This window comes from Fragaria vesca, linkage group LG5 (assembly GCF_000184155.1).
Source record: "Fragaria vesca subsp. vesca linkage group LG5, FraVesHawaii_1.0, whole genome shotgun sequence".
Classification (NCBI taxonomy): Eukaryota; Viridiplantae; Streptophyta; class Magnoliopsida; order Rosales; family Rosaceae; genus Fragaria; species Fragaria vesca.
Genome location: NC_020495.1, coordinates 24,819,424 through 24,832,264, shown reverse-complemented (window position 1 = coordinate 24,832,264; position 12,841 = coordinate 24,819,424). Strand labels below are relative to the sequence as shown.

At 36.8% G+C, this 12,841-nt stretch overlaps 1 pseudogene; it reads right to left on the bottom strand.

Moving 5' to 3' along the window:
• Positions 1 to 386: 386 nt before the first annotated feature.
• LOC101302948 lies at positions 387 to 6,359 on the bottom strand (annotated as a pseudogene).
• Between the last annotated feature and the right edge of the window lie 6,482 nt (positions 6,360 to 12,841).

Here is a 12,841-nt window from a genome sequence, read left to right as displayed (position 1 = left end):
GTTGCTAAGACACAGAGCTGGTTTTCAATAGTAGTTATATTACTTGGTCAAAACTGAATTTTCTGCATCGTATATGGCTTTTCATTTCAGGTATTAAACCGCAACTTCTGTTTGGCTCAAGTGCATATAGAAACAGCTACAGAGCTGCCTGTATGTAAATTGTGTACTCTTATCGTTACATTTTTTAACCAACAATTGCTGAAATCATATATATGGAATTTCAGTTTTCTGTATTACCGTCTGAGTTTTCTGTATATTGCACGCTCTCCAATACATCTACCAAAACCCTGGTTTGGTACTATTGATTCTAAGATAATATTTCTCGATGATGGAAGAAAGCCAGAAGAAAAATGCTCTCAATTCCCGCAGCAACGTGTGGGCACATTTTAGCCATGGTGGTTGTCGATGTCGCACATCAACCGGAAGAATCTGGAAGTGCTGCGTGCGATGTAGACAGCCTTCTTACGACCTGAACGTTGCACGTCAGCTTCCCCAGAAAAATGTTGCTCTATGCGACGAGGACCCCGATGCGGTCGCTTATAAGCATGCGTGAATGCACCATTCGCCACCTTTGCATCATGAAAAAGCAGACGGTAGGCGTGGAAATCTACCTTGTGTGCCACGACATGGCACGCCTCGAGGTCGTTATCATATAGATCTCGTCCACTCACCCTAAGAGAAAATTAGAAAGTTCAATTAGCTAAACCAATCTTATAGTCTGATGTACTGTTCTAATTAATATGTTATGGAAAGTTGGTGTGAGTATATAAAAGTGACGCCAGACGTCATGTAACAAGTCTATTGTTTCCTTCTCGCCCCAAACAGGGTCCTTCCCAAGCTCGTACATCAGAAATAAGGATCTCTTCTCAATAGCGTCATCAGGATACCTATAGTAGAGATCCAAAGGATGGAGAGACAGCTTCCAGTTTTTTTTTTCATCAATATGGATGACTATACAAGAAAATAACAAAGATCAAATATGTTAGGGGCTTGACAGTTATTTAGTAGTGGTATATTTATGAAAAATAGTTAAGAATTACAAACCAGTCGAGATCCCGCCTGAGGACTGAACCTTCATGCCGGCAGCCCCTAAACATTTAAACCCCATGTCAATCCCTTGCACTGCCGTCTTAACTTCCTTCACCTTCCCAAATAGTCGCCGACCCTCACTGGCAGAAATACCCTTTTAATATATTTGGAGAAACATATGATTGTGCAAACAAAAAAAATTAGAAGAATACTGTTGTAAAAAACCTTGTATCTTCGACGCCTAAGATTTCATCAGCAACATGTGCTCCGGATCCCAGGGTAGCAACTGTGTCAGTTGTCCTCACATGCAATGTGCCACCCCAAAGATCGACACTAACAAGCTTGAAACCCTGCCAAAATTTTTTACTTAAGTAAGTAATTTATTAAATATCGAAACATATATAAATCTAGATACTACCTCTTTGGGCTCATAGCCCCCCCAGGATGATACCGAAGGACAGCTCTTCGTTATGTTTGTTTCTATAGTCCTCTATAACTTTTGTCTTCTCTGTGACAAAGTTTGTCATATATTGGGCTGCTACTTTTGTTGCTGTAGATACTGACTGTGGGTTCTGCAGAACAAATTATTTAGTCAAATTCTTACAAATAGACAGTTAAAACTGCGTAATTATTTACCTGTTTTTTAAGATAACGATGTAAATCTTCCCAGTAATCTACCAATCCCATACAGGCACAGCAAATTCTTGAGTTGTTGGTGTTTAATAACTCGAAGGTCTTCTTCTTATCGTCTTGAACTGTACGTATTTAAGAATTTGATTTTGGTATACAATTTAAACACGTAATGTCGTAATCTAATTATAAAAACTCCTGTAAATTTCAAAGGTTTTACCAAGGAAGTAGGTAGACACTTTGTTGTTGTTGTTGTCATAGTAATAGTCATAGTCATATATCCTGCCATCTCCTCCGAGCACTACCCCATTATTGTACCGAAAACCAAAAATCGTCGTGCCTTTGGAATTGGACTACACAGTAGAGATAAAAAAACAAAAAAGGTTAAATTGACAGACTTAATTACTTGATATAGTATGCTTGACAAGTACGTCATACTGAAAGAAATTATTCTTAATGTCAGAATCATGTGCTACCTTCTCATCATGCTCCGGTCTTCTCAGAGACCGCTGACCTCTCCTTCTAGCAACAGGGTTTCTCCTCGATGAAATTGAGTACTCCTGAGACAGAATGAACTCATCATATTGACAAAAATTCCAGAAAAAACATGACAAATATAAGATTATGAAACTTAATACTTCTATCACGATCCCAAAAAGAAACATTTAAACCATTAGGCCTCCGCAGAATAAATCTATGCCCTTATGTGTTGCCCATTTAAACCTTACTGAAGTACACTATTTATCAGTCTATCCAATTGTGCATATCATTGTCATTATATCAGTACAAGCTTAAAACTTAAGTTGTAAGTTTATCTGCCATAGATCAGCATCACTGCATTCAGATGTTCACAAAAATTCAACAATTTTCTGTAGGTGTGCTTGTGTGTGTGTGTGTGTGTGTGTGTGTGTGTGTGTGAGAGAGAGAGAGAGAGAGAGAGAGAGAGAGAGAAGATAAAAAGCCAACCTTATAATTACCAAAAATATATATAGACTAATGGTGAATACTGAAAAATGAAAACTCTGGTCGATGTTGTACATGTTGAGAGGTATTAACATATGGGAAATAATAGTCCTCTACTAAAGGTATATGTCTTGTCAGACAATGTGTAGGGAAAAAAAAACAGTTCATTTTGTAATATCAAACAAATGTATTTTGCAAAAAGTCATTATCTGGTTTATACTTGATAATATCCACCACTTTTCCTCACATACCAGAACAGCATGTTCCTCCTGAACACGCATCAAGTGCTGCCTAGTTTCTTCTTTGCATTTTTCAAGTTTTTTCTCACATTCTATCTCCCTTTCTCGAACAAGATTTTCTGCCTGAAGTTTCAATAAATAGAAAATCAGTTCAAAAACATTATTTAGCTGTGTCATATTCCTGGAGATGGTAAAAATGAGTAAATAAGCAAACCTTTTGCTTTTCCATGTTAACTATCTCTAGCTTCTCCACCTTGTATTTCTTCCGGATGTCATTGATAGCCTATGTAAATTCGTCTTACTGTCAATTCAGAAGTAGTTAAACTGTATGGTGGCCAGATGTGTAGATCATAAGAGGCCACACCTGATCATTGCTCGGTGATATGTCTTTCAAATGCCTTGGCAGTTCTAGTTGTTTACTCTCAAGCATGACATCATATTGATTCTTATCTTCCACGAGTTTAGTTTCAGCAGCAGTCAAAGATGCACAATTCTGCAACAAATTACAGAAATGTAGGTGCATAAGAAATGGTTTTATAAGCATCTCACATTTATAATAAATTACAAACCTCTGTGATCTGTTTTTCCAGATTCATCTCTCGTTCCTTGTATTGGGCAATAAGTTGCTCCTTTTCCTCTAGTGTGCTATGAAGCTGGCTGACTTGTTTATCCATCAAATTCACATGCTGCTCATGTGATTCACCTTCTCTCAGTAAACCATCTATTTGCTCCGCTTTCTTCTGTATCTCTGCTTGTAGTTTCTCTGTTTTATATTTATTCTCAGTGTCTAGTGCTTAGATTTTGATCAGGAGGTCTTGCTGCAAGATAGTACAAAAACAAGTTTAGTATGAGAAAAAGAAAGAGACATCTCATAATATAAGATGGAGGTGTTGGAATTTGCAAACCATTTTATTCTCAGATGATCTTGAAATTTCTGACAGAGAATCAATCTGCAGTTCTAACTCAGACACCAACTTTTCGGTTTCAATCTTCTTGGAGACCAGAGCTTCAGTTTCAAACTCCAGCTTCTGTATCGTTTCTCTGGCTGTACGTCTTTCCTCTGAAAGTTGTGTCATAATGGACTCCTGAACCTTCTGAAGTTCCATGACCCTATTGTTCCACTCCTGATTTGCCAGTAGTATAGCATCTTTTTCTGATGTCAAGTTCAAGAACCTGTCGTGTAGTTGATCATACTGTCTCTCAGCAAACTTGGCAGAAAGGTCTCTCTCCTGATTGACTAACTGGAAGCACGCCTCATAGAGTGAGTTCAGCTTATCAAACTTTTCCAGGAAGTTCAAACTTTGTCTATCCAATTCAGCCAAATGTGAAGTGAACACATGAACCAAACCATCAAGGTTCTTTATCTCGAGGACTGACATATCTAATCTCTTAACTAGGTCATCGTTGTTCAAATGGAGATCATGCTTTTCTGTTTCCAAGTTCTCCTGTTCAGTTATCAAACGTCTGATTTCATCCTCTTTTAACTTTAACTCAAGATGCACCTCACCCAATTTAGTGTTCAAACTCTCCGTAGCCAACCTATTAGTTGCTAGACTTTCTTCAATGTTCTTAATCATAGCATCTGCAAGGAAAAGACATATGACTGCTGTCATAATGAAAGTCCAACAAAATCTGAACAAACCATTTATGGTAAGTGCAATAGTTTCGCTTTGACTGCAAAATGGATGTAGCCTTCCATGTCATATGCCTTCAAATTAATCTGTCTATTTTTCCGTTGAAGGGGAAGATGCATACACTTGATTAGATAATACTTCTCAAAGATGCAAACAGAAAAAGTCTTGCTGCAAATGGATAATCCCTAATTTTATCTATGCATGTTAACCAAGTTTTAGGAAAGCTGAATATTGCAGTAATATTAAGCATACACCTTAATATCTTTCAGAGGCCAGAATACAGATAGAATGGGCCAACTTGAATCTATCTCAGCTATTTCCTTTACCTTTAGGAGTGAGAATCTTGGGGTTACAATGGTGATGCCAAGACACATAAGATTAGATTGAACATCACTTGAAGGGTAAGAAACCATATTACAAGTAACTTGGGTGGTCTGGTTGTTTAAATTTGAAGGCCTAGTCTATTACATGTGCAATGTGCCTCATCTATACCATCTCCATTTTCGAGGTAAGATATCAGTTTAAAAAACAGATTTAAGTATCTGATGCATGAGCTTTAATCATCTTCCAAACACTCATCATAGAAAGAAACTTCCTGCTTATGTAATCTATATTAACTTACCTCCAGGTTGTCTGATGGCCATAAGTAACTCCATAATGTCTAAACGAATTTCAAGCTAAAGTCAGATGCATAAGATGTTTACCTTTTTCCTCTATGAGATTTGCAGTTCTGCTTTGTTCATTTCTGTGAAGTTTATCTGTATCCTCTTTCTCGAGTCTGCGTCCCTCCAGCTCCTTTTCACCTACACTCAAAATTCAAGAACATCACTCAATGGGAACTACGCACCTTTGTTCTGTTATACATTACATCTTCAAACATTCCACATTTCAAAAGTTTCCTCTCAGAAAAAGCAAATGAAAGGGGAATAACTTACGAGTCCTAATAGTTTCCTCAGCTGACTCTAGCTTTATAGACAGATCATTCATTTGATGACTCAAACCATCAAGAGCTTCTGCACTCGCAGAGAGTTTGCCTTCAAATTCCTCTTTATCTCTCTCCGCTGTTAGAGCAACATCAATTTCAATACCACAGTGTTTCGGTAGACTATAGAAAAACTTTAAAGGTCAAAACAGCACTCACCATCCTGAACTTGACCAGCTAAGAGCTGTAAAGTTTCGGTGAGCTGATCACACAGTGTTTTAGTTGAAGAAAACTTAGACTCTAATCCCTTCCACAGCTTTTCATCTTCCTTCTGCTTCACTTTAAACTTAGCATTTTCATTAAAAGCGTTCTGCAATTTTTCCTCTAATGCACGGATGTGCTCCACCGATTTTTTCAGCTTAGTGTTCTGCATTTATCAGTAATATACTCGTTTAACTACCTATGAATTTCAATTTAGATATACAAAACATAAAATTGAACCGATCCCTAACAAATTGAAGCACAGCGTGAAATACAAATCCAAACACGCATTCGCAAAAGCTAGCGCGTGCAATTCACACTCGCTCAATCACAGATTCACAGGCTCATCGTGAGAGAGAGAGAGAGAGAGAGAGTACCGCAATTTCCAGATCTGTTTTCACAGAAGCTTGCTCTGTCACTAACTTCTCTGCAAAAACGAAGAAATCGAACACGAAATCGTCATAGAAATTCAAAATTACCGACGAAATCAACTAGAGAACCGAGAAATTCCGATCAATCAGAACCTGCGGTGAGCTTCAGGTTCGCGAAGCTTCCCGACGAGATCGACTCCGGCGGGCGCGAAGAGTAGGCGAAGGTCTTCGGAGGTCCTCCGGAGGCCGATTTCGAGAGGGACTTGAACTGATCCAAGCTCCCCATGCTCGGAAACCCTAGCTTCTGCATTTTCCGAGCTCCGATTGATCGGCGAAGAGCAAACCCTAGAAATTTGTTCGTACAGTCGCTCTCGTTCTCTCTCTTTTGGTGCTCTGAGAGCGTTTTAGTGAAATGAACTTGGCGCCAAATCACGAGGTGAGGTATTTATAAAGTCTTGGCTTTTATTTTTAAATTAGGGTACTATAGGTGTGTGAACAAAAAAAGTTTATTTTTAGAATAAGGAGTTGATAAAAGATGTGAACAAAAAAAAAGTTTATTTAAAAAAAATTTAAATACACACCTTGAATTACTTAATACACATCCCTCTTGATTTATATTTCAAAGAATATTTTATAGGTGAGTTAAATTACCAAAAAATACTCACATGTAATACTTTGATAAAAACAAAATAAAATATCAAAAAATGAAAATAACATTAACTAGTTTCGGAAAATACTAAGGAAAATTCGAACTAGCAATTATTTCCTTTTTTATGAGAATAAATATGACTGAAATTTAAGTAAGGAATTTGAACAATCAATTCTTTTCTTTTTTTGATAGTAGAAAGTCACAATTTCCAAGTTCAAAATTCCAAACAAGGTAATTCGTGTAAAAATAATGATTTTTTTCCTCATTTCATTAAAATAAATAAATTCTTCTCTTCATATAAACAAAATATTCAGTAGGTGTTCTTATTTTATTTAATTTTGTTTATGATTTTCATGTTTAAGCATTTGCAGATTACGGTAAATATGTTAAAAATGATTCTCGATCAAGAACTAACACTAGGTAATCAATATGCACATCTAGTACGTTAATATAAACGAATGTACATACTAATCATACTACAAAGGAGAGCCTTGTAATCAAATATAGAGTTTCTCATGGTTTTCTAGATTAAGGATATTTTAGGTACTTTAGGTTGTGTATTTAGTAATATATCGGAAAGAGAAATTAATTGAATAGTGTATTAAGAAAGGGGTGTGTATCAACTATCAAGTAATTTGGGATGTGTATTTAAAATTTCTCTTATGACAATCAAAAGATCAAGCATGAATAATCTGAAGACCATATAAACATTTATCTATATTATCAGTAATTGCGAAAATCAATCATTATGCTGCCCAAAAAAACTACAAAATAAATAAATAAATAAAGCATCCCAAACCCTACTTCGACCCAAAAATGAAATCGTTGTCTTAATCCCCTAGATGCCTAAAAGGCCGCAATTGGTGTACATTTCGAAATTCAATCCAGTGAAATAGTACCTTCAAAAAGAATCTTTATTAATTGAATACCTTTTTTCATTTTTTTCTAACATATTTTTTTTTAAAGGTAATCATCATAGATTAATATAAAAGTTTCTAAGGCCAGAGCAACCATTACATGCCCTTTCACTATCATGTCCAGATAGACAAGAAGGCGTAAGTTTTGCTTACAATGGAATGTAGGATAGAACTACTCACTAGAAATCTCCATGCTTGCTTAAGGCGAACCTATTACTACAAATAATAGCAAAACATAGTAATAGGCTTGAAATAAAATCCAAACTAGGCCCAAAAGCCCAATCCACTAGGGTTCAAAGAAACCCTAGCAGAGAGAACATCACCATCATAGCCGCCGTCGCTGCCCGCAGCCCCCATGCTGCAGCCGTCCTCGCCGCCTCCTTCGAAAAGAGTCATCACAGTGACCACCACCATTGCCGTCACTCCTAGCACCAAATCGATGATTTCCCCCACCACCATCGAAAGTCTGGTATGTCCTCACCATCCAGCGGAGTTTCACAGCAAACAGAGCATCCTCTAGAAAGCCAGCAACGCCATCGCATGCCAGAAGACGTCCCCAAGACCAGATCCTTTGCTTTCCACCATCTCCATAAACAACAGCCGCAGACAATGATGGAGGGGAGAAGGAGAAGATGACCATTGCTGGCTACTTCAATGGAGAGGAGGCCAGAGACCGCCATGATAGCGGGGAGGACGACTGCCATCCAGATAGCTTCCCAAAGCCCGAGCGGCTAGGGTTTGGAGAGGGAGAGATAGCCATTTTCTTGGGGCAAACTCTTATGTTGAAGCCAAACTTTTTTCTAATATATTTGGGTGAATTTGTTTCAAATTTAATAGATGCTAAAAGCTCTAATATAGTATGCATGCTAAAAGCTCTAAGATGAGTGATAAAAATTTTCATGCATGTGAGGCCACAATATTATCTTTTGTCTCAAGCCTCTAAAACGTCATGATCGGCAAGCTTTTGCAGAAGTCAGCAATTTAAATAACCAGATCACAAGTTTTCAATAACAAGAATGACATGACGATCAGTTATGCAAATCTCATAAACAACTTAAGAACATGACTTTGTAAATCTGAAAATTAATATAACCATATTCTCAACATCAATCTCAATCCAAAACGCAGGAATTCTAAGAATCTAACAAAAGAAAATACTACAGAACAGAGAGAGATCGATTGAGGCATTGTTACACTTTTTATTCTCCACAGTGACTTTCTGAAGAACACCAAGATAGAGCAAGCTTCAATGGATGGAGGCTCTGCTGTCTTGGAACGAAAATGCTGAAGAGGAGGCTATTGTGAAGTTAGGGCAGGTGTTTGTGCATGAGAAGTGATGCCAAAAACGTTCCTCTCTGCTCCTTTATATAGTGGTCATGTCGACATAGGGTTTTACTCTACACCATTGATTAAAATCCGATCCAAGGGCCACAAATAATAGCACAATATTTTTTGAGAATATTCCTTAGAATTCTCTAGAATATCTTGCACATTAAGAGTCTAAATTCGGCTGGAATTGTGGCTGAATACATTGCTTGTTTTCCAAATTGAAATCGGCTTGAATCTCTCCTTGTTAATTGCCGATTTGCTGCTGATAATTCTTCCCATATTTGTGCCATTTAATGTCCCTAGAAAAAGAATATAAATCAGATATAAACTCTAGGAATATTAGGAATTTATATGGAGAAATAAAAGGTAAGAATTTCCCTTAATTTCCTTGATGTTTGCTACATTATCTCCATATAAATTCGGCTGGAAACCCTAAAAAGATGGTGTCATTCTCCTCCTTTTATGTGACAGAATTTCGGCCTAATCCATGTAGGATTTGGTTTCCTTGCTTCATGTGGAATCCCTATCTCAAGAGGAAAGAAAGTTTCCAAAAGAATTCAGGAAAGTCAAAATAGGAAAGATTCAAAGTTAGTAAGTTTCCCCAATCAAAATAGGAAAGTTTCCCAAAATGAAATAGGAAAGTTTCTCCTTATCAAAACAGGAAAATTTCCTAGACGACTTATCCTTCTTAATCCGCCGGTTTTAACTTCCTTTTTCACTTTTCCGCTCTTTTACCTTTACAATCACAAAACATGTTTAAAATGACAATGTTAAGAGAATAACATAACTAAATAAGGTAGGAAATACGTTAATATCGTAGCACTTTGTACTCCTATCATATGTAGTTTAGTGGAGAATTAGATTTGATGGAGACGGACTGGGTGTTCTTGTCTTGATGAGTTTGGTTTAAAAAAAAAACAAAAACAAAAAAAAAATAATAATAATAATAAAGGAGAGAAGGAAGCTTGAGATGATTTTGGTCGTTGCACAGAAGAGGATTTGGGTGAGATGGTCAGAAGAGGATTGGGTTGAGACTGAGTGTCTTTGTACTTGTGTATGCTTCTATTATGTTCGTTCTAGAAATAACTTTGCTTGTGATTAGTGTGTCTTCTATTCTCTTAGTGTTTGGGTTTATTGATTTTAATATGCTATATATGATTTGATATCTCTATTATATTTTGATTTCAGAAGTTGATTATATGTTGATTATTACTGCAATAACGCTTTGTCGTCGTCACACAGTCGCCGGTTTGACCATTGTCGAGACGACGATGGACCAGGTCAATTTTTTTACATGAATGGATATAGAGCGTCACCGCGAGAGTCCAGGAATTTTTGGATAATTATTCGAGCACCAGAGCTATTTGTTATGTTTTTTAGAAATTGAACTATAATAAATGTTAATTATTATACAATTTTTGAAACTCTGAAAATCAATAAAAAAAAAAAAAAAAACTCTGGTGTCTGAAAAAGTCCTCAAAAATTTCTACAGTCATGCGGTGACGCGCAATGTTCATCCATGTAAAATTTTTATGTAATTTACATCCGCTTGACACAGTTATCTTGAATGAGGTAGAAGGATGCATAATGTTGACTAAGTTGACCGAGGCCCAAACAATGACGAAAATAGGTAAATTTCTACTATAGTCATATTTTACTATAATGAACACATCAGACTGTTGAATTTCTATTTTATGAATTTTTGACCTCGGATCGCCAACGGCCACATGTCTACTAAAGCGGTATAACTTGTTTAGTAGGTTTTGTGAAATGTACATGATTGTTAACCAACTGTAAAGAGGAAGTGAAATTCCCAAAACTCTTGTGAAATAGGATGTAACCGGAATAATGAAATAAAACTACGGTTGAAAAATCACAAACTTCCGGTAACGTTTGGTTCCCAACAAAAACGGTCAACTCTAATTACGCTTAAGCGCTCTTAAAGAGAGCCTACCCACCGGAGGGTCAATTTAAACAAAATTTCCATGGGTTCCTAAGTATCAAATATACGAGTTTGAAAACAGAGAAAAGTGGGATTTCGCAAAAAAAGCGTAATTACGCTTAATCTTCCCTATGAGGAGCCCTATCGTTGGGACGTAAACGTATGCACATTTATACATAGGTGGTTACGTCTAATCTATGTGAGAGTTTAATGTGTGGAAGAGTCGACCAAAATAGGTCACGGAGAGGTAGGTAATAGCGTTTCCGTGTGATGATGAATTAGGGTTGACCGTTTCGATCGAGCCCCGAACGTTGCCAAATCTAGTTGAATTTTATACCATAGCCATTTTTCACAATTACGATCACATCAGACGGTCGAATTTTCATTTTGTGAATTTTACTCATTGGAATCACAAAGTGCCTACTAAAACGGAATAACTTGTTTAGTAGGTTATTTGGAAGTTTACATCGTTGTGAACCAACTATACATAGGAAGCAAAATTTTCAAAAAACTTGTGAAATATGATGTGATCGGAATAATGAAATACCATTGTGGTTGAAAAATCATGTATTTCGGGTAACGTTTCGGTCTCAATAAATGCAGTCAACCATATTCACGCTTAATCTTCCCTATGAGGAGCCATATCCTCGGGTGGTAAACGTCTCCAAATTGAGAGACGTCTCATCTATGTGAGAGTTTATTATGTTAAAGAATCGACCAAACTAAGTCACGAAGAGGTAGGTAAGATCGTTTTCGTGTGATAAGTGAAGATGGATTAAGGTTGACTGTTTCAATCGAGCCGCGAACGTTGTCAAAATCAGTTGAATTTTATACCATATCCATGTTTCACTATAATGATCACATTAGACGGTCAATTTTCATTTTGTGAATTTTAATCATCGGAATCATAACATGTCTACTAATGTGGTATAACTTTTTTGATAGATTATATGCAAGTGTACAACTTTGTGAACCAACTATATAGATAAAGAAATTTTCAAAAATCTCGTGAAATAGGATGTGATTAGTATAGGGAAATACGACTACGGTAGAAAAATCACTTTAATTCAGCAACGTTTGGGTCCCGATCGAAACGGTCAACCCTATATTCGTTTATGTTTCACTAGGGGATCCTCGGGTGGTAAACTGTAACATCCCAATTTTTGAAATTTCTGAAAATGTGTTTTTCTTATTAGAAATAGAAAATAGATGTCGTCACGAATTCGTCATACTTTTCGGTGAATTTTTCAGATTCCTAGGCTATTTTTTATGATTTTTCGAAGATATGAATAACTTTTGGATCAGATCGCCACGTGGCAAGTTTCCATTGGCTGAACTCCTTCTTTCTTGGAGACTAAGGTCAGCATCTCCACGTGATGCAACTTGGATAGTTGTTTCCTAGGTGTTGACACGTAGAGGGTGGGAAGAAAGCAATCCCTAGGTGTCGACAAGGAACGCATTTCCATTGGACCAAATTCCAAACCGACTTCTCATTGTCAGTAAACAATCATAAATATATATATATATATATATATGTATACAGTTTCCTTCCAGAGAGGGATCCCTCTTTGAAATTAAAGTGAGGGACTCCTTATTTCGCTCACTTTCATGTCGTATTTCCACATCTCAACCGTACAATGTCTAAAACACAGTGTGTAGATCATTCCTGCAAAGTTTCATCAAATTTAAAGATCATTTGAGCTTCCGTAATCATAATTTACACGAACGGTTCTGTTTGGACAACTTTTGTTCTGTTGATTTATTTAATCTAATTCGGTACCCAAATGATCTTCAAATTTGATGAAACTTTGCAAGAATGATCTACACATTGTGTTTTAGACATTGTACGGTTGAGATGTGGAAATACGACCTGAAAGTGAGCGAAATAAGGAATCCCTCACTTTAATTTTAAAGAGGGATCCCTCTCTGGAAGGGGACTGTGTATATATATATAT